Source organism: Carettochelys insculpta, chromosome 5 (genome assembly GCF_033958435.1).
Source record: "Carettochelys insculpta isolate YL-2023 chromosome 5, ASM3395843v1, whole genome shotgun sequence".
Taxonomy (NCBI): domain Eukaryota; kingdom Metazoa; phylum Chordata; order Testudines; family Carettochelyidae; genus Carettochelys; species Carettochelys insculpta.
In genome coordinates this window covers 15,477,639-15,502,016 of record NC_134141.1, presented here as the reverse complement: position 1 = coordinate 15,502,016, position 24,378 = coordinate 15,477,639, and the positions used below count along the sequence as shown (strand labels likewise).

The following is a 24,378-nucleotide window of genomic DNA, read 5'->3' as shown; positions in this document are numbered from 1 at the left end:
GACAATTGGTTCAGGTTGCAGGCTGCTACCAGTGCTACTGCATCAGCCAGAGTCCAGGGACATCAGTGCTGCACCCCACACTCCAGGTTGCTCTGAGGTTCAGAAGAGGGAGGGCTGCTGCACCATCCAGGCAGCACTAGGGACTGGGTCCCCCAACCATGCCCCTTCTACCCTAGGCCCTGCCCTTCACATTGTCCAGGCACCCTGCATTTTTGCTGGCTCCCCTGCCACCTAGCATCTCTGTGCTTTTATGTAGGCAAACAGTTGCAAAGCAGCACTTTATAATTATCTGATACAATGCCTTTAACTATCTCACATGACTTTGTCAAGGCAAAAAGAGTTTTAGTTAACATTGTAGCGGAAACAATCATGCAAGCTGCACTGGTTTCAGATGCAGTCTCATATGGTCTTAAGCAAGGTTTTAAAGCTTGTCATTTCACTACAAAGGTTAGGTTATCAGGCAATTGGCATGCTCTCCAAAGGGTGCGTGCTTGGAGAGACTCTCACGCAAATGTGCATGAACTTCAAACTTCTGCGTAACAACTTCATTTTTAAGTTGTATTCATAAAAATATTCCACCCCCAGATCTATTCCTGGTTTCCCAAACTGTTGCTTGCCAATGGCCAAAATATATTGATCATAGAGGGAGAACCAAACTGACATATAAATTTATATAATTGGAGATGCACGTCTCCTAGAACTGGAAGGGACCTCTGATGGTCATCTAGCCCAGTCCCTGCTCTCTTGGCAGGATGAAGCATTATCCCTGGCATCTATTTGGCCCAATCGGCCTCTTCAACGATTGAGCTCACAAGCCCAGGTTCAGCAGGCTAATGTGCAAACCACTGAGCTACCTCTTTCCTCCCCACCACCCAGTGACTTAGCAGGACAGAAAAATTCTTCTAGTTCTGTATCTTCTCTCTGTCTGTGGCTACCCTTAGCTGATTTACAGAGATACAAGAAATTCAATAGCAAGTGAGTATTAGCTAGAATACACTAAGTTTTCTCCTAATCCCCAATAGTTAAAAGTTTGCATATGTTCTGCAGCATGAAGATTTATACCCACTCCAAAACTATTTTAGTATTCACTAATGTACCTCTGAATATTCTTAACAATAGACAAACTTCTCGTCTTGTATTAGATACACCTCCAAGAAACAATCAGTGTTTTTCTCTTTTCTGTCCATTACAATAAGCTTGTGAATAATCTTTTGAAAACTTTACTTATTAAAACAGGTGTGCACTTGGCAAGGGCAATTAATTCTTCAAGGATTTTTCACATTTTCCTTGGAATACTATTATCATTCAGTGATAGGGAAACCTAATTGCACCATCACTGTACATTCCTTCTATTTTTTTATAGGCTGCCACAGAGAACTACAACTTTCTCGCTTAGAAATTATCAACAAATTTGCTATTGCATACTATTTTTTAAGTGTTTTCTGGACTTCCCCCCCCGCCCCCTTTTAAAGCAAAACTGTAGTCAGACCATCCATTTTCACCATTATTTCTGATTCTCTCTCCTTCAAACTGAGGGCCTCCTGTGAACAATTTAATGGGGAAAGTATTTATTTTGGCTAAAATTTAAAACCCAAGTGTGTGTCTGAGGAGGAGCATTGATAGCCACAAGGGGATACCTGCCTGATTTCGCTTCCTGCTCCTACCGATTTCAGTGACTCAGTCTACTTTTATTTAGCTCCTTTGCAGTAAGAACATGTCTTCGAACAACAACATGGTCCAGTTTCAGAAACAAAATGTAAACAATGGTGAAAACTGCATGTCATTATAAGAACTTAAGTTGGTGCACATTTGCCGGTGGGGCAGTAAGAAAGGCTGTATCAGGACAAAAAACTAATAAGATCTCATTATATTAACCAGCCTATATTTATTATATACTCTCCTGCTACAGTGCTACCATTTGCTATCTTCATGGCGCACACACACGCACAGAACTTAGATTAAACACATATATTCCTGCAGGAAGCTTGCAACATAGTGCTACCTTATTTTAGAATTCAGAGTGAGAAACAAGACCCACAAAAAAGAAGCAAGAAGTCGTCCATTCCTGAAAAAGAGAAGCACTACTCATTCCACTGTACTTTGCTCTGACTCACTGAAGTCTGGTAACTGTTGCTAAGCCCAAATCGCTCTCTTCCCTACAGAGACCCATAGCCTGCAAGCAGGATCAGGAAACCCACCCCTGGAATTTAAAGTGACAGCTTGTAATATTAAAAGAATTTTCAGTACATCACCGCTTTCTATCTCCACTGAATGTTATTAAACTTACTTCCATTTATAGCAAGCTACTGTTTATCTATTATTTCATTATATTACCTCTAAATTTGGTCACATGTTCCTGAGGTAAGCAGATATCCCAGCTTTACAGGGACAATCCCAATATTCATAGCATTTTTTATAGGGTTGTCCATCACTGACCACCCCCATACCATATTTTCATACTTGCTGTCTGGTTGCATTCACTGTTCACCGGGAATACATGGAATAACATGACCCCAGTTTCACTGATCTTTGGATTCAGATATTATGGTTATGGGTACCAGATAAGGACAATGATTTATTTTGGCCCATTATACAACATGGGGGAGGGGCGTAACACAGTTGTGTCCATGTTCAAATGTGTTAAGAACTGTGTTATAATCCCATTGTGAGATGGTACTCGTGTGCAGGCTGGACCCAAAGTTCAGCAAAGTGCTGTTGGCAATGGAGCACACCACCATTCTAATGTGCATAATTGCACTTAGTGGGTGTTTAGAATATGGACCTAGAACCTTTGTACTATTTGATTCCTTGAAGACAAGGCTTAAACCAAGGGTGGCTAACACATGGCCCATGGGCCAGAATCCAGCCCATGGAACCTTTCATCTGGCCTGCAGAGCTGGCAGTGACACCATTTTGAAAGTGAGCTGGGCAGCTCCAAGCTGCATATGACCATTTGTGGCTCCTGCGGCTGCTGCCACTCTCACCTCCTCTAGCTCACTCCTCCTCCACTCACTCCACTCCTGCCCTGACACACTGAAAAAGTAGGTAGTACCCAGAGGCACTGAGACCTCATACTAGTGTGAGTAAAGTCTCTGCTCTACAGCCTTGGCTAAGAGCCAGCTGGCCCTTAGCTCATGCAGTAGAGCAGAGGGCTTTAGCCCTGATGATCGCAAGTTCAACCCCTAGTGCTGGCAACTTGGGTCTGTTGGCATTATAAGTAGAACTCAATTTTAAAGGCCAGCAGGAGGGATATGGCTATTAAACCAATTAAATTGAGTTCCATTATTTCCGTGTGGCAGGGCAGAGAGCTGCTCATGCTGAAAGTGGGGGAAGGGAGTAACAGAGCTTGAGGGGGGTGCAACACAGCTGCAGTGAGGAGGAGATGGCAAGCCAGTAAAGGTGCAGCAGGGAGCACCAGCACACGGCAATCCTATGCGAGGTAAATTAATCTTGGGTTTGGGGCTATTTAGTGTTCAGCCCCCAGAACATGTAAAAATTGATGAGACCCCTGATGAAAAAAGATTGGACACACTTGGCTTGTGCAATACTGGGGTGCACTAGAACAAGTACAACATATAAAGGGATTTCTTGCAAAACTGTTGGAATTTTACCTTGTTTTAGTAAGTTATGTACAATACAATCTCTCTCAGAAACGACTTGTAAAAAACAGGCCTCTTGAGCAAAGGCTCCACAGATAAAAGTGCATCATTTTCTCTTCTGAACAGCTCGTTAGACAAGATGTTCAGCGTGCAGCTTAACATCAAGGTGCAGCATGCTTCAAATAGAGAAGTAGCATACTGCCATGGTGTTTAAAAGGTGGAAATACCAATATAAAAAAAAAAACATTTTTAAAAGCTTGTATCTCAGCCTACTTTGTTCTTACTTATTGTGTGATTCAGATATATATAAATTAATGTTTGTAGGAGCAAATAAAGCAAAACGTGTAAACAGACTATTTTGAATTTTATATTACTATGTGGTGAACACAACACACGTCACTGTAGTATTAAATGTACACATTTAAATGTACGTTTAACATTTACATTAAAACACATTTACAACTTTTTAGTATTTATTATTAATCCAGGGAGTTAGAGAGAGACCAAAGTCTTTTTGATCTTACCGTAAGGCAAAGGGAATACTGTTTTCACTATACTGCTTCTATCAGATGCACTTATAGTCCAGGGAGCAGAGTTCTACATCTTGAAACAATCTCCAAAGCATTACCTATTAGGAAACAAAGAAATCTTGAGAACTGAAGCTAAGCCCTTTAGTGCTCTCTCCTCTTCTAGTTTTTTATTTTTTTAACTATGTCCCTATGACTCACCACTTACGTGTGCAACATGCAGTCGTGGATACTCCCAGCTGTAGCATTAGTTCTTATTATTCCAGTGACATTAATATACACAAGCACATAATGTAAGGTAGCAGACATACCTAATACACTTGAAGTTGCACAACCATTTCTATTCTAATACCCAGTTATTTGCTTGCATCTTTCACTTACCAAGACGTGAAATACTTGTTTGATCTTTGCCTTACAATAAATTGTTTTTGGAGTGTTAGAGCAAAATCAGTTCTCATATATTCAAGATTGTGCATTCAAACCTCCAACTTTCCAGCCCTTATTCATATCCATTAGGATACTCTCTAAATATGTCATATTCACAGATATACTGCTCTGTGTGTGTGTGTGTGTGTGTGGAGAGAAACAGATCAAACAAACCACCTTTATGAAACTATGACTTAAAGGCCCAGAATCTACTAAAAGTGAAACAAGGAAATACCCATTTAAGGTATCAATTTTATGTAATCCACCTATTATTTCACACGCCGTATGCACAATTATCACATCCATGGCAGCACAGTACCATGGGTGCTACAACATTGGGTTCTGTGCATCCCCTGGCTGGAAGTGGATTCCATTAGGTATAGGGTTTAGAGTTGGGTTCAATGTCTAATCAGCACTTCCACTATAAAATTATTGCAGCGCTCCCACATAGGACATATATATAGCTGTGGTTAAGAAGGTGTGTGTGTGGAGTGTGAGGCTGTGGGTTTGATATGTTGTGGCTGCTAGATGGATAAGCGAGAATGCTGGGAAAGGAAGCAATGTAGCAGTATTACAGAAAACAGTTTTTGCTTTCCCCAGCCATTTCTTTGTTACTTTAGGGTTTGCATTAGTGCATGTTTTCCATCAAGTCTTGTAAAAACAGAGCAAGGTTTGTGTGTGATTCAATGTTCATTTAGACTCAGTAAAAACAATGAGCGGGGTGAGATAAGATGATCTGGATTACCTTTAATTAATCAGATGCTTATAGAGGAAATGTAAGGATTATGCAATTGGGCAGCAACAGAAAAATCTCACAGGAGGAAATCAGCTTTTCCAGTGGGCTCATCACTCTCAACATATGAGCTGATTTAAAAAAAAAAAAAAAGTCTCCTCTTTTCTGATTTTTTTCTTTCTAAAATTTCAAAGTGTCATCAATAGTTGCCCCCCCCAAACAAAAACACATACCAAAAAAAAAAAAAAAAATCCAGCAGTCTCTCCTACACGACAGTGGCTGTAGTTATCTAGGAAACTGCAAAATTGTATGAAATGTTTTTTATATAAAATTTCAAAACCTTTCCTGCAAAATAATCAGATGATTAAATATTTTCACCTACTATAGAGCATGTTCTATGTCTCTATAGACCAGGACACAAATCAAATCATCAGATTAAGAAACTCCACATTCCATTTTTGATTCTCAGTCATACAATTCCTGTCTTCAAGTTCACAACTGGCTATTGGACTCATGGATATTTCCCTTGTAGTTACACCTAAACTTCCTTTTGGATCAATGTGTTGGCAACTAGCACAGATTCTCTTGAAAAACTTCATTTGACCTATCTTAAAGAAAAAAAGCAGAAGTGAGCACTAAGCTACATTAGTCACCCATTAGCTCTGGTACATCAGGGACCTAAAGACTTTGGTAACTGACAGCACAGTTCCTTCTCATTAAGTCTGTCTAGTTCTTTAGAATACACAGACATGATGAAATTCTGCCCATCTGGTTAGCCAAATGCATACAATGAATTAAAAAATGCTGTGATTCCACATACATCCATGTACTTAATGTGTGTCCATCTTCAGGCCTGCGTGTCTATGAGCACTATATGCCTAATCTTTTTTTGATTCATGCACTTTGCCAGTTTCATTCCACTCTGCCAAAGAATCAGTGGTGCTATTACTGGAGCCATCTATCTTATTATATACATAAATGTCTAATGTGCTCCTGCACCCATAAGAGCATTCCAAACCAAAGATGATAGAATTTAGATGGATGGTCCAGAATTTACAGCTGCAATAAAATATGCATGCGAATCTAAAAAAGTTCTTCTACACAATGAACTTGTAGCATTAGTCCTTCAGAAGACAATGAATGTAACACACCAAGAAGGCACTTAATATATATGCTGGCTCAGTAATTCACTCAGAGCTTTCAACATGAGTACTTTTATGTCACTCATCAACATGTCCACTCATGAAAGGAGCCCACACTTTTGTTTCTAATGCATTTTCTTTGCTGTCAGCATTTCTATCATATAACTCACATGCAGTATTCAAAAACAGAAAAGGAAGAGTGGGCAAGAATATTAACAGACAGGACAACAGAAGCCTTATTGAAGCATAAGGATGGTGAAGCCTACAACACAAGGTTCAGTATGAGTGAATCCTGAAGTCAAGTTGATACGTTTCTTTATCTCTAAAGCAATTAATTCAAATATATTTGGCCAAAATGACAATTCCAATTAAGTTTTCTGTTTAAAAACTGAGAATCATAACATCAAAAATATTCCATCCTCTCTTGACAACCTAAATGTGCCGTGGTGCAACTCAGTTGGATTTTACCTTTTGGTGCATGACAAAGAAGAAGAGTTTAGGGAAGGATGTTGTTAAGTGAATAACTGTTCAAGGGTTTTTTTAAAAAGTAAATAATTGATTAAATAACCTATGAAGAAATATTTTTTGTGGGATTGAACAAGTACAGTATCAACTATCTAGATTCAGGAAGTGTTTAGTCCCCTGCTAGATGAAAATGAATATCTATACACATTTTGAATTCATTTCATATAAAGATACATTATCAGCACCTCAGTGAGAAAATTAAGATAATACATTATCAGCATGATTAAGTGGCTGGTAACACAAGGCCTGATACTGTACTGAATACAGCACAGAATTCTGCCTCCCTCCAACTCCCTGCAGACTGAAGGAAGACAGTCAGTTAGGGATATCTTAAGATACGATTTACTACATTATGTTCCCTGGGGTTCTGTAATTGGCACTTCCCTATTTTATACAATGAGCGATTCCATTCACTCCCATGGGTTTCAGTTATTGCCGTCATAGTTATAAGTCTAGCATATAGTGTCAGTGGAAATTTGTGATAGAATATTTTCTAATAGAAAAATTCAATTTTGTCAAATTTATACGAACACAGAACTTTTGATCACATTTTTGTCAGGAAGATTTCTCTGGTCCAGAATACAAGAAAGGAGTTACAATGCTCCACTGGAATGCAGGAAACCTTATGTTTGTGTTCTTCCTCTAAGCAATAGACTATTGGCTATTCTGACATGGGTGGGGGTGCTCTCATCCTCCACCCCCTGCTTGATATTTTGAAAGATCTTGTTTTCATTCCACATTGGACCAAGAAGAAAATCTCAAAAGTCTAAGTTTTTTTTTTAAACCAGAATAGAATTGTTTGCCAGCCAGCCCTACTAACGCATACCAGCCATTTCCCTCCTATATACTCCCTTCCAGATACCCACTCACCATTTCCTCAGTGTTTGAATATAAAATTCTCATTTTTTGTTCTTAAACTGGTCTTCCTTCAAATGTCAGCCTGTTTCTCCAGCAATAATAGCTCTATCTTTCCATTTACCCAGGCTCAAAAAAATTAGTAACTGGATAGTGTCATTTTACTTTTCCCATTCAGGTTCTCATCAAATCTTGTCACTGCTCTCTCTTCAACACCTTCAAAACTGAACTTTTACTTCCCTAAAATTACTGATGAAATTCTGAGCGTGACCTCACTTACATAATGCATTTTGCCCTGTGTTTTGATCATGTCTCTCATCTGTGATCTTTGCACCCATGACACCCTACACAGTTCAAGTCCCTACACTGGTTTCCTGCCTCATTCTGCATCATAGATATTTGTAAACACTTGTCACCTCAGCATCTAATATGGAACTGCCCATGGATTAAAAATCATATTGAGAGCTATTCAGGAGACTGAAAGAGAGGAATAGGCAGTGGGAGAATCATTCTCAAATTTTCTGGGTGTAATCAGGACCCCTGTTTTGGATTATGGGGTGACCTGAATGTTATTTGCTTAAGGCACATTGAGGAATAAGGAAAAGAGGGGATTTTTACAGCACAACCTGAGAATAGTAAAGGAAACATGCTTCTTTATCCCCACTGGGAGTGTGTTTTCAAGTCTTGGGCCTACTGTTAAATTTCTGCTGGCTGGAGCTTCAGTTCTACATTTAAGTGTGAACATACCATGTTTGAACCTCACTTGCCATGGATTGACCCTGAAGTAAAACTAGTCTTTGAAATACAAAAAGTTCAAAAAATTTTAATTGACTGTTTTCAAATTTTAAATATCCTTCAAATATTTTTTTAAAGTTAAAGCGGAGAGAAAACATTACAATTGACTCCATAGTTCAAAAAGTGTTATTAAATATTGGTTCAAAATCTCAGGCTCTCTTTGGATGAGAAGTAGGTGGAGAACTGTTTGCTAGTACTATGCTGTATCTACTAGAATGGTAAATAAAGCAGAGTTGACAGAATTTGGATGAACTTTTTTTTATTTCTTTTTAAAAAAAAGAAGCAAACTCTAAACCATGACATCCCATCTACTGTCTACTGCCTATAGTTCATGCTCTCCTGATTTTGACAGGAAAATAGCATTGCAATTCTATTTTGGAGCTTCTTCTCCCCCTTATCTGTACCTGTATGATTGCACAGAAGAAGAGAATCTCAATCCTTGTTTGTATGGACAAATGCACACTGCAGAGCTAGCTATATTGTCAACCCTTTAAAATTTTACTCTGCCAGCCAGGCTTTTGCAGAATGAGGAGAACCGCTACAGTCATGGTTGAGCAGTGTGCATATCAACATAACACCAGACACACTCATCCACCAAAACAGTAGGAAGCACAAAATCCAACATGCTGCTGCTTAAATGAGAGATTGAGAAGTGCAGTGCCAAAAGTAGCAGAGGAATAAGCCTACTGCAGTTAACAAGCCTCACTGCAAAAACAGAGCAATAATTACAAATATTTCCCATAGGCTTATTTTTATTTCAAAAATCTAAAAATATAGAAACCCCCTCCTTCCACCCACCCACGCTTTTACAGTGACTATTATCAGCTGCAGAATACGTATTGCCATACCTTACCTTTCCTTCCTATCTCTTTGCCTAACACTTGGTCATAGAGCTTCCAGGTACCAATGATTTTTGTAAAAAATTATTTTATCCACTTCTTCAGAAGTATTTTCCCATATTGCTATTATTTCTTTGATAACTGCAAAAGAGTTTTAAACTAGACGTTGTGATCATCAAAGTAGATTCTCCCCCTCCCTCTCCAATCCTTTTGTCTAGACAGGACTCACAGAAGAAGAAAGCTAAATTTTGGACTATGAATCACAGCCAGTTCTAAGGGAAGTCTGCAATTGTACCATGGCTCCAAATGCAACAATTCCAGATGGGTAGATTAAATTCATGTAGGGTATGAGCCTCCTCAAATTGTATCACATTCCACACTGCTAGATAAGAGTTTGCTCTTAAGTAAATACTTGTACTTTTTGCTTGGCTCTCCTGATTCCTTTTGGCAAATGCACATCATGTGTTAATGATGTGCTAATGATCAAATTGACTGGTTTCCCTCTTTATACAAAACAGGAAAAGATACTTACTCACTGTAAATGGTATTTAGCCACTTCTAGACTCACAAAAAAATAAGCATGCTGATGAATACATTCACATCTTTGCTTCCTCTCAATAAGGTGATAACTGAATTGTCTGAACTAATTCATGCTCTCAACAAGCAATGAGTCAATAGAGTAACTGCCATTTAGTAACAACTGTAAAATGCGAAAAAAAAAAGAAAGTGCTGGCTGAGTGCAATTCAGAAACTACAAGAACTCAGAGGTAATATGGTGGGATAGAACCTGTCAATAGGAAACCCAGGCTCTATAACTATCCCTGCCACATTCCCACAACATGAACTTAAGCAACTGGTGCCACCAAAAGACCCCAACTACAACTGGAGTTCTAATAATGTTAGGGAAAGTAACACACAGTGCAATTTTTGAAGAAAACTCTTTTAGAAAGATTGATGCCATGTGCATGGTAATGATTTTATTGCTCTAGGCTTTGTGGAAGACAAAAACAACATGGGATATATGCAGACAATTTCTCTGGGGACTTGTGCTGCTCGTTAGTCCTCTTCTGGAGGTAAACATTTAGCTATATAATTTTATGAGACTGCTTTAAAATACTTGGAGATATACTTTTTTTTTCTTTAAAGAACATAGCATGTGATTCAGTTCCAGAATGCTCCATCAGCATTGGCTTATATACCCAAAGCACACTGGTATGATTATTACACAATAATATACATTTTTTCTATTGACTTTCTTTCTAATAGTAAGAACAATCAGAAGCACACAGTCTGCCAATGGTTGTGGTACAATTCCCCACTTTGAAGGTAAAGGACAATTTTAAAATACATTTTATGTTTTTTTTCACATAAACTATAGTCCCAAGTATTTTATAGACTTGGGTAGCACAAGAAGTTAAGAGAATTAAATGTACGAAAACCATCTAGTTAGTGAGTGACTGAGAAGAGGACCTAGGATGTGAAAGCTGGCAAGAGATATAGACCTTAACGTCAACAGCAGAATTGTAAGTAGTGAGATTCTGTAGAACTAGAGAGGAGAGACCTCTGATAGTTGAAGAGCCAGCAGCGGAATAGATGTGACAAGGTGTATGAGAGCATATGTAGTGCTTCAAAACGAACATTTTGTTGCGAAATGACATCATTTTGGAAATGAAAAGCTAGCTCTTGCTCCAATTCAGCAAGTGAAGAATTAAGTGAAAAATCCAAACTGATTTTCCTAGCATTAGTAAATTTAAGTACGTCTTAATTTGGAATAAAAATCTCTCATATCAAGTGTGTGTTGGATACATCCACAAATAAGTCTCTTCTGAGCTTTTAGTTGCTATTTTGACCCTCTTCATCTCAGCAGATGTGCATGGGGTGCTGTCAGCATGCTCCGAGGTGTGCTGAAGTATGCCAAGCTTTAAGCAATTTGGATTTGAAACTCTTTACTATGTTCAAAAGGTCCAAGAATACTCTTCAGGCCTTTATCTAGGAAATTACCAGGTTCATGCATGTCACTTTCACTAAATGATTTCCACAAAAAGGAGCCTGTGGAAGAGCTTTGAATGGAATGCAAGTATTCTGAGTCACAGTTCAGTCACATTACCACAAGAACATCCTGCTCTTCTCAAATTTCAAAATGCTCTACCTCACTTCCTCGGCTGTAAAATGTGGGTAATGAAACAAGTCTAATCTTCATAGGAATGCTTATCTCCTCAGTGAAAAAGGTTACAAGTGATTATTAAAAATGTATGTTTTGACTGCTAGAGTTTGTAAACAGTACCAAATTCTGCACGTAGTTGCACCTATCAAGAGCTCCGCTGAATTTTGAGAGATTGCAACAGACCAGCACCCAGCCTTCCCTCCTCCTTCCTTCCCCACCCCATCCCTTTTTCTCCCTAAACCAAATTTTGAGAGTGAGCATTTTCAGTGAATTATGTTTACTAAATTAAGATGGCCGTGATTGGGAAAATAAAAGGGTTTTTTGTTTTTTTGAAATTTGAACACGTAGTAGTCTCAAACACACCAATCTGATCACGAATAAAATGGCAAAGATTTGAGTTTGTTCAAATTGATTTCTGTTTAGGTAAATGAATTTTTCACTTTTATGACATCTGACCTTCAGCTGTTTAATTGGGTGGTGACTTTTCTTTCAATTAAGCTAAAATACATTTAACATTTGTTTATTGTAATTATGCCAAACTTACATTACAAATACATCAAGTAATCATTGGTGAAGATAAGACTATTTTTTGCTGTGTTAACCCTGTATGTGCCTGTACGGAACCTCACATCCAAAGATAAAGGCTGGATTTTTTCCATCATAATGTGCCTAGGTATTTGATAGCTATACAAACTGCTTTTTAAAAATCCTTTTAAAACACAAGCACATGTTTATAATTGTATGCACAAAATGTTTTGTTCCAGGGAAGGCATACGTGAGTAAGTAAGCAGGACTTTGTTGAGTAGTCTCATTTTGCTGTCAATGGGACTATTCAACAAAGTTATATATATATGTATAACGCAGTTCAGATTGGGGCCTTCTGCCATACCATGGATTCACACACAGTCCCCTCCTTGGGTACTCTGTTCTTTCTGTCCCAGCCAACTTACCTTGGTGACAGATGATCCCTTATACCCACAATCATAATGTTCAGGTTACTTCAAGTACTAAAGGACCAGTCTCTTGCTCAAGGTCCGTTGTACCTCGGATCTCACACCAAAGACACTGCTTGTATGCAAGCTAATAATTTCTCAACTAAGAAAACAAAATGCGCGAATTACAAGTTTAAAGCAAAACAGCAGAAATGTAGCACTCTAAAGACTAACTAAAGTGCTACATTTCTGCTGTTTTGTTGGCTACCTCTCTGTTACTATTCATGTTTAAAGTAGTTAAAATATATACACAAATGTGTTACGGTCTTAGGCTTCTAAACGGTAGTAGATACTAATGTGATTTGCAAGTTGTAAGTCCTTTAGAACCAACCCAAGTTAAGAAATTTGAGGATGTCTTAGAAATGTTGTCAAGTATCGGAGGGGTAGCTGTGTTAGTCTGGATCTGTAACAGCAACGAAGGGTCCTGTGGCACCTTATAAACTAACAGAAAAGTTTTGAGCATGAGCTTTCATGAGCACAGACTCACTTCAGCTATCTGCATCTGATGGAGCCTGTACTCATGAAAGCTCATGCTCAAAACTTTTCTGTTAGTCTATAAGGTGCCACAGGACCCTTCGTTGCTGTTAGAAATGTTGATCTCTCCAAATTCCAAGCTAAATCCTTCTGGCCAGGGCTTTCTTCTCTCTTTCCCCTGAATTCAAACTGCTGAGACATGTGTTTGGGCTCACGGGGAAGAGGCAGAAGGACAATTACCAGAGTCTTTGCTCTTTGATGTTTTACAGTGGGTCACATGGTCATTCTTGTGCCCAGGACCAGCATTTTGCTTTTATTAATGCTTTTTTCCTTCTCCAATCTTTGGTGTATTAAACAGTTACAGAGGTATACAAGCACTCAACATGACTTTACACTATGAGATACAGACGTTGTGAGATCAATACATGCGGCATACTACTCAACTAAACACTGAACACATTCTTATCAAGTTAACATCTACTTTAATAATGTTAGAACAGGTGTACCAGGTCAGATTTGTCTTGGCATAAACTGGCCCCTCACTTCCAGCATGCCTTTACTGCTCCCACCCTCACCGTCTATGTCAGGGCGCGTAAGAGGGTCTGTATGGGCAGGTTCTTGACCTTTTAATATGACCAAATCTTGGTGGTGGTAAGGTAATACCATTTTATTCTCCTTCATATCCATTTTTGACATGACAGTCCACTGAGAATAATACATAGCAGGTTGTAAAGAACTCAAACAGATGAAATTGTTTTGTAACCTGGTAAGAGTTTTCTAAAGAAATAGAAGGGAAAACCAATTGAACAATTAAGTTAACTTTCAGCTAAATGCCAATAAAAATCAGTCCAGTTGTTGGTTTGGGATTTTTTTTAAGGTCATATCAAATCCTGGGTCATTCCGGAGAAGTGGAGAAGTGCACATCTCTGCTTGTGTGTTTTCAAGGACTTTCAAAATTAACTAAAATTTGTCTTTGGGGAAAAATGTCATTTGTGAGTAAGGCAGTATGTTTTATTGGAGCAATGTCTGTTTGTGAAAGATATTACCTTGTCTCTCTCATATCCTGGGAGCAGCACTGCAACAACATTGCAAATGATGTTATCGCTAAACTTTTATTGTGTGTGGCAATAACAGTGCTGTGCAGCACCTATACAGAATTTGCTGCAGCCTTATTCAAAATACTTTTTACCCAAAAACTAAGGGGGTAGGACATGCAGAGAACATAAATATTTATATTTAGGCATTTTTGTGGTGACATTTCATTTTGAATACAGTGATGATCAGACTTTTCCCTGGCTCATTTCACTAGTAAACCCTGAGATTCCCCTAGTAAGAGTATCAGGTTTTTAGTCCATAATGTTCTGGACTTTTTGGCTACATCTACACTAGAGGGTTGTGTCGACAAAAGCCATGGAGTGTCCACATTCCCAAGTCATTCTGTCTACAGCAAATCAGCAGAACAAGGTACTTTTTTCAACAGTGTTATCCCACTCGCCATGAGGCATGACACTTCTGTTCAAAGATCTGTCAACAGAAAGCCAGTCTGGAGGTTCTGGGGGGCCTTCTGTTGACAGAAAAGGCCTACAGGGTGTTGCACAGGTGCCCAGGGAGATGCCCTGTCCACAACAATCGGTGCCCTATGGTTCCAGCCTCTGGCCATTCTCAAAGCCACAGGGAGCCCAGGAAACCCTTTGACAGGAAGCTGAGCATGGAAGCAGCAGAGGTACCACCTGCACTTCCTCTTGCCATTTCAGCCGCTCCCTGTCCTTCAGCCATCTGAGGAATGCATCCTGAGACCCCCTGAGCCGCCTCAGGAGCAGCCTGAGGGGTCCCAGGACCAACGTTGGGTGTCTAAAAGGCAGACCCCCTCTACGACCTGTGAGGCAAAGGAGAGGCCCTCCTTGACCCCAGTGCAAAGTGGCCCAGCTGGCCACTGCACTTGCCAAACAGGGCCACCTGGACCCAGCAGGCAGCCACTGGGCATGGGTGCCAGCCTCATAGGAGACTGGATGAGTCCCAGTCCCTGGCGAGGGGCTGGCCAGCACCTACCATGGCTGGAACTGGGTTAGCCACACAGGCAAGAGCATGATCCCAGATGCACTAAGGAGTGCAGCTTCCAGCACATGGGCATACCTGCATGTGTGAGGCAGCACTGTCTCCTGCAGACAGGGTGAGCTGGGGAGGGTGATTGGGGGCTGCAAGAGAAGCTTTCCCTCAGGGGCTTGTGGATTTGTAGCCCATCCAGATGTGCCCGGTGGATCAGAGCTGTGCCCAGCTGCTCACAACCGCAGTTAGTGTCCTCCCCTCCACTATGTTGAGGAAGGCACAACATGCAGCCATAACTTCGGGGAAGTTATCCCCCACATCCAGACGGTGAGTGGACACCTAAAGCTGCCTTCAGGTGGCCGAAGGCACACTTAGCCTGCATCCAGGCCCAGTTCAGTCAGACATTAAAGAGTTCCTGGCTCAGGGCCAGCTGGATGGTGTACAGCTTCATAAACCAGGGCATAAGGGAGTATTTCATTGTCTCCCACAATGCACAGGGGCGTGTGCGCAACCCTGACCACAAGCTGACAGTGAGCACAGGCTGCAGTTGTGGAACACCCGGGTGTTATGCACCCAGCCCACCTTCCTGATGTAAACATTGATGAAGCGTCCATGGGGTTAAACAGGGTCTGCAGCACCACGGCGAAATATCTCTTGTGGTTCATACTTGGTCGCACTGTGGTCCAGGGCATGAATCAGGATGTGGGTTCCTTTGATAGCCCCAAAGCTGTTGAGGAGTCCCAGGGTTCCAAATCTGGCCATGACTGCATCCACATCAGCCAGATGGATGGCCCTCCAAAGCAGGAGCATACTGATGGTTGTCATGATCTGCAAATGGAGGGGGCTGAACACACTTGTCAGGGACTGAGGGAGGGAGTCCTTAGGCCCTGGGGATACTCTGCCACCTCCATCACCTGTCCCCCCACAAGCTCTTTGGAAATCCTCCCCCACATGAGACCACCCACCAGCAGCCAGTCTTTTTGTGAGTGGGATGACATCTGACCTCCCCGCCCCCCGCATTCGCACCCTTACCCCACTTTCCCAGGGTCTTCCTTGGGCTGAACATGCCATCTCACGCAGGAACTGGGGCCTCGGGGTGCCTTATCTCTATGAGGAAGATACCAGCAGTGGACTTGCCCACATCAAACTGGTTTCCTATGGAGCAGTAGCTGTCAGTGGTTGCGAGCTTCCAGGGGGTGACTGTGACCCACTTCTCCATAGGAATAGCAGGTCACAACTGGGTGCTCTGTCTCCAGAGGGTGGGGGTGAGTTAGGCACAGAGCTCCATGAAGGTGTTCTTCCATATTTGGAAGTTCTGGAGCCACTGCTGTTCGTCCCACTACTCCATGACCAGCCAGTCCCACCAGTCAGAACGGGTGCAGTGTCTCCAGATCTGCTTGTGCACTTCGGGGGGGGGGGCAAACGCAGGTGGGACTGTCTGGCAGCAACTGCACGTTCCTCAAAGAGGGTGCCAGGCTTGCTCTCCCATTGGAAGAGGACAGCCGTGAGAAGTTGCAGCAAATGCTGAAGCACCTCCAGGTGGACCATTGTAGATTCAGGAGCTGCTCTGGCACCATCACTATCTTAAAAGCACTGTGTGTCTCAGCAAATCACCAAAGTCCTGCATTAGCAGCTGTGCTGTCCCTTGTGGGGATAGGCAAGCCTTGGCACAGGCAGGGAAGAGAGAGGTGTGTGTGTGTGTGTGTGTGTGTGTGTGTTGGGGGGAGTGAGTTTAAAGGCATGTCTCCCCCCGGCTCCTGGAAGGGATTGCTGGCCATGTGACTGTCTGACAGTGTTCTAGGGGGCATTCTGTCAAGAGCAGATTATTTTTCTGTTGACAGAGCAGATTGCTTTTTCAATCTGCTTTGATGTCTGGCCGCAATCTGTTAACCAACATTTTGTCAGATGGTATCTTCCAACAGAAATTTCTGTCAACAGATCATTCTAGTCTAGACATAGACTTTGAGATCTACCAACTCTTATGCCTGTAATTAGCTGCATTCTTGCAAGTCCAGAGCAGATGGGAGTAAGGGGACTTCGAAGTAAGCGGGGTCCTTTCAAAAAGGAGCCTCATCAGGATGAACTGTGCAGCAGCGAGCCGCGTCAATTTCGAAGCGCCGCGGCCACCCGCATGCTATTGAAGCTCTGAATATGCATTTCAGTGCTTCATTAATAAACTTTGAAATGGCCATTTGCGTGGTGATTTCGAAGTTTGGGGCTAGTGTAGACACAGCCAAAGTGTTCAACTATTACCTGTGTTAGAGAGGACTCAGTCTTGCAAATAGTCCCACTGACTTGAGAAGCACTACTTGTATGTAAACAAACACAAGCAGTCATTGTATACTGAAGCTATGCAAATAACAGTGTCTCACAATATGTTGCTATATGTGAAAAAAGAGAACTTACCTAGTAGTATTATCACAGCATTGCCACGGTATATTATTGACTTGTCAATTTCAGGCCAGTCAGTAATTTAATTTAAAAATAAATTAAAAACTGACAACCTTCCATGTTTCCATTGAAAATATTCACATTGGTCATTATGAAAACAAGTCAGGAAAAGGAAAGTGGCTTTTAATTTTGGCATGCGTTCTGTTAAACGGGTTTTAAATTTCCAAATTATTAAGCAACATGAATACAATATTTTGGATAAAAAACTTGATGAGGCAACTCACATTTCTCCCATGTTCTCCCATGATTCACTCTGGCTTTCCATCTTCTGGATGGCTACAATGTATCATTGGGGGAGAGGAGTTGTCTACCTAATGGAATGTGGCCCATAAAGGAGTCATTATGCTCCTAAGCTAAATTCTCATGAGTCACTGTGGAACGTGTAACTATGACTTCATGGTCACGCAACTGAGAATACCAAGTTCAGGAGAAACTTCTGAGAAATAGGGCAAATATACAATGTTGGCTAGCAAGAAGTCAGGAATGCAGTTTCCTGAGGTACTTCTGTCCTCCTATCACTCCTGAAAATACTGGATTTAAAGATGTGTGTCTTTAAAAGCAGTCTCATCAAACCACAGGACCAGCCACACATGCAGGTCAAAATACAAGTTGGATATTACCAAAAATCATATGGTTTCCAGTTGTTTGCTATCTAAATTCTAAAGGTTTATTTATAAAATAGAAATAAAGGTGAGAGTTAAAACTGGTTGAAGGAGATGAATGTATACAGTACATGTAAAGTTCTTGGTTCAGGTTTCTAGAAGTGATTGGACTAAACTGATGGCTTAAGACAAGACTCTGCTTCCTTATCATTGGAAGGTTCTCAATGACTTGGTTAGAATTCTCCCATTAGTAAAAGTTCTTTTTCCAGAGGCTTGAGCACTAAAGAGGCTGGTGATGTTTCCAAGGCCGTCTATAGCTTCTGTCATGTGAAGAGAATCCCGTTGTTTCAAACAAAGTTATCTGCACAATTAATGAAAAATTACAGAAAAAGGAATGGGAATTGAGTCACATGGGCAACTCACCTGTGCAAGCCCAATTTTCCTTGGGCATAACAGGAAGCCATTACCCATACTGGAGACAGACCACAGACAGGAAAGTCCATTCAATTTAGATGGACATCTCCCATGGCTCATAGTGAATTGAGTCCTTTTGATGATCCACTCGGTTTGAGGAGTCCCTAGAAGATGTGCTGTCTAACTACCAGGAGAGAGAAATATTGAAGTACAAATACAGAAGCTGTATCTGTTACTTCCCATACAAACATTATACATACATACAAAGAGTATGGTCATATTTGGTCTAAGCACCATCTAGATACCCCACATACACCTCAACAGATGTTTGCCTAACTGGCTCTTAAAATTTTTCTATGAAGTGGATGTCTCATGAAGTATTTGCAGTCAGGTAGACCTGTTTCAATATTAAAAAAAAAAAAAAATGGTGACCATTCAAGGCTCCAATGAGTGCCAAATTAAACCCTTAATTTGTAAATCTCAATGAACAGTTATCGTATAATACAACCAAATGCCCATGTAGAGCTAATAATTGCCTGACAGCTATAATAATCAGCATATCCCTTACTTAACACTATTGGAGGCAAGTTACATGTAAAGGTATGTTTGGTGGTGTTGAGGACTCCCTAAACTGAATTTTTAAACACCAATGTAGAGATATATACATTAGTGTATGAAACAAATGAATAAATTCTTAAATATTTTCATGTACAAAGATACATTGGCTAGCTGTACTGGCCTAAATGTATTTCAAATTTATGGTAAAAGTCTGTAGATTTTATATTCTAATCTGAATAGGGTCATTTAATGCCATTTTAACCAAATGTCTAGTTTCAGCTTATACAAGCATTCTGTCTATGAAAGTCAAGAATACTAATGGACCTTCCCTGTCAAATTAGTTTATGATCTGTGTCTGGTTTATCATCTGAACTTACGAATTAAAAGAGGTACTCTCTTTAAAATGTCAGGTCTATACACTGAAATGTCAGTACAACTGCTGGTATTATTAATATGCATGGACCCAATTTAAAATCATAATCTGGTTTCTCAGAATATAGGGAATATTTTATGGCTTACAGACAGCAGGACCTGATTAGAATCTTACATTTATGACTCTACTTTATTTATTTATTGATTTGATTGATTTATAATCCACCGACACCATAATATCTGAGCACCTGGGAATCCTAAATTTATTTATTTATTTATTTATGCAATGACAAAATATGCACCGGACGCATTACAAGTTAATAAAAATATCAATTCCTTGAAGTAAGTATCTTATCACCCGCTGTATAGCAATGAAAGATGAATAAAAGGTACAAAAGATAGGGATAAGGCAAGGATATGGAACAAGACAAAGTGAATGAGTGGTACTGTTTGACATGTATCATGTTAGTCCTGCGGCTTTTCATTTTTGTTGACAGTACACTGTAGCATCACTGTAGTGCCATTTATCCCAGCGGGATACCTCTCTGAGGGAATCCAAAGCTGCTTCATGGCTCGCATATTATGATGTTGCTTCAGAGTCAGGCAGAGCTGACATCTATATCCTGAGAACAATCGTATCCTCTTTGCAGTTAACCATTCAAGAAGGGGGGAAAAAGTGTTCCTGACATCTGAGTCTCTGCATGATAGCAACTACACTTACTCTTACTCCACTCTGTCAAAGTTATTCAACTTTTCCCACAGTAGTGTGCCTCATCTATATTTCTAAACTCTGTACAGATCATAATGTTTCCCAAGTGACCTTCATCATTCTGTTTGCAGAGAGAAGTAAGTGAAAAATGGTACTAATCTTCCAACATATGCCACACACTGCTGCTGAAGCATTTGAACCCAAAGGAGTTTAGAGTCATAGAGTTAAGGGTTGGTAGAATCACACCTAGGCTACGTCTACACTAGCCCCAAACTTCAAAATGGCCATTTCGAAGTTTACTAATGAAGCACTGAAATGCATATTCAGCGCCTCATTAGCATGCGGGCGGCTGCGGCACTTCGAAATTGACGTGCCTCGCCGCCGCGCGGCTCGTTCCAACGGGGCTCCTTTTCGAAAGGACCCTGCCTGCTTCGAAGTCCCCTTATTCCCATGAGCTGATGGGAATAAGGGGACTTCGAAGTGGGTGGGGTCCTTTCGAAAAGGAGCCCCGTCATGACGAGCCGCGCAGCGGCAAGGCACGTCAATTTCGAAGTGCTGTGGCCGCCCGCATGCTAATGAGGCGCTGAATATGCATTTCAGCGCTTCATTAGTAAACTTCGAAATGGCCATTTGCGTGGCCATTTTGAAGTTTGGGGCTAGTGTAGACATGGCCCTACAGGGAGAACAAACAAACTGTAATAGTGGTACTTAGACTTTTCAAGTGTCACTCACCTCTCGGGCTTCTTACACAAATGGCCACTCCATTACACAAGTCCACAGAATATCCTTTGGGTATGGGGAAAATGGAGTGTGCCGGGATCAGGGAGGGGGGAGAAAAAAAGGCAAAAACCTGTTTCTGGCATTTCCTTTCCTACAAACTGCTGGCTTAATATTTCTGTACCATTCACAACCCTTATTGCTGAGCAGAGTATCTCATCTCTACCCCATGAAGCTGACCGCTATTTTTCTTCTATGCTTTCTTAATGGGGTGACTAACAGATTTCTCTAGGTCTGAATGAAATTGTTCCCCATATTCTTCATAGATGCTATGATTATATGGCCTGGAATAATTATCATGTGTTTTATTCAATGCAGGTCATGTGAGATAGCACTGAGAAGGTTATGATTTGGCTATGATTATCGTAGTTGTATGCATGTGTCATTTTTGTAGTCAGAAGTCACAAATCTCTTGGTAGTTCATCGTGGCTGATGATGTCTTGAGCTTGCACAGGCATGGGTGTTCACAGTAGGGGAAAGGGAATTGTTCTGACTCTGTCCATGTGTTTGCTGCTGTTGCTTTTTCCCTCTCACGCGTATCAATCAGGTATACATGCCAATGATCTTCCAAGTTGTCATACACGTGTTGTACGAGAGCATGCCAGCCCGTTCAGTCTTCTGCATGCTGCTCTAGCTGCTTTGGCTTAAATCCAGAATGAGCAATGTTCGCCTTCATGAAGTCTTTTTACCTCTTGTGAGGCCTACCTTGATTCCTTTTGCCCTGGGAGAGCTCACCATAGAAGAGTTGCTTAGGGATTCTTGACTCCTCCATTCATATGACATGCCCTGTCATACAGAATACCAAGGATTCTGTGCTTGAAATGGAAAAGTTTTGTAAAACTTGTTCAACAGACCAAGGAAACACGATCCTTACAGTGCCTAGAAGCAAGGCACTGTACATACCAATGCAGAGAAGTAAAGTTCATCTTTTTCAAACTTTGGGTTAGAATACTTGATCTCCTTGCCTATATGTTCAGTTGCAAGGTACCTTGTGCCACCAATTAATACTCCAATATTCAAAAGTTTGGCTATTTCCAGGCATGTTAAATCAACTTAATCGCAAAACATACCATATTAAGATAACGTCAAAGGATTGGTTGGTAAAATATGCAGATACAGCTATATGCACACACACACACACAAGGTAATTGTGAATCTCAGTATATTAATATTTTATAGACTGAACTATAGGGGAGAAAATGATGACAGAGGAAGCAGGATTCATTCACTAGCTACCAAGAGTGAAATAAAAATGTTGCATCTGGAGACAATTTTAATTTACCTTGGTTTACTTTATAAGAGTCTCAGATGAACAACGAAAACAATTATGTGCTTTGATACCAGCATCCTGGTGCAATGACCAAGGCATGGGCTATTAACTAAGTTCACACCCAGGACCATCAGATCCACAGCACAGATCTCCACATAGCTTTGAAGTAGTAATTCTGGTAGCTACAGTAGGCTGCTACTCACCTTCAGGGACATGTGTTAGAAGGACACATGACCACAGTGTACAAGTGAGTTTTTCTAGCGAGTTCACATAGGACAAACAGACAAACCAGAAAGCAGAATGATCAAAGTTAGTTATGGTGTATGTTGAAAACTGAAATATAGAAACAGAATATAAGGCAATTAAAATGCATACTGTGATAAAAATAGTTGTCCAAATATTTTTTTAGCACTACCACGTATATTATTGCCATTTCAATCCAATAGTTCTCAATTGTTGTAACTACTGTAATCGGCTATTAACAAAAAGACATCCATTCACAAGTATGAAAGGATAAGCATTCCAAACACTTGTGTGATTCACTCATGTATTATCTGTAAAGCCACTCAACTATTTTGACCCAACTAAGTACAGAACATACAAATAATTTAATCATAATTTTGTAGAAGTATTTATTGTTCCAAATTCCTGAGAGGTGCAAGTTCAGATATTACATAATAGCATCCCCCCACATTTTATATAAATCTTAGCCAGCGTGTACATATCACGAAATACTTGCCACAGTGAAAGACACATGGTTTCTTGTATATTTCTCTCATTCCTACAAAGACAGATATAGATCCTTTCCCTAATCTCACTGATGTGAATGACATACAGAACTGTGCCATCAAAACTCTGTCCATCTTCCTGATATATCTAGGTTATATAAGATACAGAGGATGTGAACAGAGAATTAATTTTAAAACAGGTCATGCAGTTGCCATTTAGACTTGTTTCCCCTTGGCTTATTGCTAAGTTTTGTAGTTCTACATGCAGCCAATCCATCCTATCTCATAGAACTGAAAGGGACCTTGAGAGGTCATTAAGCCCAGTCACCTGCACCCAGAGCAGGACCTATCACCATCCCTGACCTTTTTTTTTTTTTAAATGCATTTGCCCCAAATCACCTCCTCAAAGGACTGAACTCACCTAGTTTAGCTGGCCAGTGCTCAAACCACTGACCTATTCCTTCCCCCACAATGGATAGAATCCACTTCAATGGATCCTAAAGAGGGGTATTTGTATATTTGTGAATTGTGAAGGGAGCTCAGATTGCTGGAATAAAAGAAGCGAAGTTCTGAAACAAATAGGGTATAAATGTATGTCTTAGCACAAAGAGCCTGGCCTTAGCAAATGCAGAAACTCTCTTGGTTCCTTTCAGTGACTTGAGTGCTAAAAATCACTGTCCTGGCAGTGGAAGTGTGTGTCTTGGAGCATCCAGCTCTTGGGTACTGATAAGTGAATACCCTGAGTGTACATACTGTGAGTGTAGGCAAACACAAAAGTTTCACTTAACATTAATTAAGGTTGTGGTCATCAATAAATGAAGCCATGAAAACATAAGCAAATACAAAAGTTGTGGATTAAATCATTCTCAAATTAGAAAATGGCAAAGTGAAGTTAACCAATGCAATTTTAATGCAGCCCCCTGGTGCATATGCATCAGAAAACTGGTTTTTAAAATCACATGATTTAAAACCGCACAAAGCCGTGTCTACACGTGCACGCTACTTCAAAGTAGCGGCACTAATTTCGAAATAGCGCCCGTCACGGCTACACGCGCCGGGCGCTATTTCGAAGTTAACTTCGACGTTAGGCGGCGAGACGTCGAAGTCGCTAACCACATGAGGGGATAGGAATAGCGCCCTACTTTGACATTCAATGTCGAAGTAGGGACCGTGTAGTCGTTGCGCGTCCCGCAACTTCGAAACAGCCGGGTCCGCCATGGCAGCCATCAGCTAAGGGGTTGAGAGACGCTCTCTCTCCAGCCCCTGCAGGGCTCTATGGTCACCGTGGGCAGCAGCCCTTAGCCCAGGGCTTTTGGGTGCTGCTGCGGCAGCTGGGGATCCATGCTGCAGGCACAGGGTCTGCAACCAGTTGTCAGCTCT

At 40.8% G+C, this 24,378-nt stretch overlaps 1 protein-coding gene across 6 annotated transcripts in view; it reads right to left on the bottom strand.

Annotated features, from left to right (window-relative positions):
- Positions 1-24,378, bottom strand: part of LINGO2 (leucine rich repeat and Ig domain containing 2) — a 663,558-nt gene that overhangs the window by 529,663 nt on the left and 109,517 nt on the right. For all 6 annotated transcript variants that reach the window (XM_074994697.1, XM_074994695.1, XM_074994694.1 and 3 more), the window contains one exon: positions 4,124-4,227. The gene's annotated coding sequence lies outside the window, so the exon portion shown is untranslated. The remainder of the gene's footprint in view (positions 1-4,123; positions 4,228-24,378) is intronic.